Source organism: Neopelma chrysocephalum, unplaced genomic scaffold (assembly GCF_003984885.1).
Source record: "Neopelma chrysocephalum unplaced genomic scaffold, ASM398488v2 Primary Assembly neopelma1_303, whole genome shotgun sequence".
In the NCBI taxonomy this organism is placed as follows: domain Eukaryota; kingdom Metazoa; phylum Chordata; class Aves; order Passeriformes; family Pipridae; genus Neopelma; species Neopelma chrysocephalum.
Genome location: NW_020897965.1, coordinates 732,103 through 733,600, shown reverse-complemented (window position 1 = coordinate 733,600; position 1,498 = coordinate 732,103). Strand labels below are relative to the sequence as shown.

At 62.3% G+C, this 1,498-nt stretch overlaps 1 protein-coding gene across 1 annotated transcript in view; it reads right to left on the bottom strand.

The window, feature by feature from the left end:
* Positions 1-713, bottom strand: part of FGF18 (fibroblast growth factor 18) — a 76,846-nt gene extending 76,133 nt beyond the window's left edge. Inside the window, exon 1 of the mRNA XM_027705032.1 lies at positions 671-713. The gene's annotated coding sequence lies outside the window, so the exon portion shown is untranslated. The remainder of the gene's footprint in view (positions 1-670) is intronic.
* Positions 714-1,498: the final 785 nt, after the last annotated feature.

Below are 1,498 nucleotides of genomic sequence, written 5' to 3'. Positions count from 1 at the left end.
CGCGCCCCGCTCCGGGCTGCGCCCCGCGCCCGCTCCGCGCTGCGGGCGGGCGGCATCGCGGGGCGCGGAGCGGGAGGCGGGATCCGCCCGGGCGGCCCCCGGGGCTGGCACCGCCTGCGCGGAGGGGGCACCGCCCGGCCGGAGGGCAGCGCCGGCCCGGGAAGCCTTTTTTTGAAAAATGAGGAAGGGAGGGGGCTCCGGCTGCCCCGCGCCCTCCCCGGCCCGACGGAGCGGGCGGCGCCGCTGCTCGCCCGGAACGCGAGGGGTCCGCAGCGCCCCGGCACAGCGGCCGCTGCCGCTGCCCCGCTCCGCTAACACGTGTTCTCCGCTCCGGGGCCGGTCCGCCCTTACCTCCGAGCGGGCCGGAGCGCGTCCCGGCCCCGGGCGGGCGGCAGCGGGGCCCCGGCAGCCCCGGCGCGGCCCCCGCGGGCCGGGACACCCGGCCGGTGCATGGCCCGGCTCCGCTCCCGCGGCGGGACGCGGACAGCGGGTCAGGCAGTGCCGGGCTCGGTGCGGGCTCGGCCGGGCCCCGCTCCGCACGGCTCGCCTGCCCTCCAGCGGCCGCTCCGCCGCCCCGCACCGCCCGGCCCGCCGAGCCGCTTCCTCCGCCTCGCGTGTGGGGGGTTTTGATGCGTTTCGGGTTTTTTTTTATGTTAAGAAAAAAACTCACGCACTGAGAGCGTGTGGTAACTCTTTCCCCGTGTCTGAAAGCTCGTTTATAGCAGACAAGATGCCAGGAACCGTTAACCTCCACGCATAGCCGAACTCTCCACAGAGTGCCCAACGTCAGTTAACACCTTATTAAGTGAGAACATAACCATAGCTCAGAACGCTGAGCTTTCCAAATTCTCCGCTCGAATAACAGCATCGGAACAGGGTGTCGGGCCCAGCTGCTCCCACTGCAGCAGGGACTGAGGCACTTGCTCCCCCGGCACCCTCAGCCAAAATCAAGCAGCATCTTTAATCTACGGAGTTCATCACTGGGGACCCTTCAGGCACCAAGTCACGGGGTTTTTCAGCCCATAGTTTCAGGCCCAAGAGGCACAGAAAACATCAAGAAGTTTTAAGACAGTGATCAAAGTAAGTCTTATAAAACCTCCAGCACTAACACACACCTATCTAACAGACTTCACACTTCTGGTCTTCTGAATCTGCAAGTCAAAAAAAAAAATCCAAACCGCTGTCAATTGCTGATGTCACCAACATCAGAGGCCCCAGGCATCCCTGTCACAGCGGTCCCACAGCACCTTGCCACAGCTGAAAGCTGTTTTCACAGGTGCCCAAGACCATCAGAGCCACCATCCCAAACCCTACAAGTTGAGCTCACTGAGATGCCTGCTCTGGAATGTTACAAACAGAATTTGGGCACTCTCAAGATTACAGTATTTAGCTTAGATGTGAAAATATTCCATATATTCCTAATCACCCCCAGTACCTGATTTCCTGGCAGCTCTTTGGGTGGGAGAAGCCCATCCTATACCATCTTGTGCTATTGGGT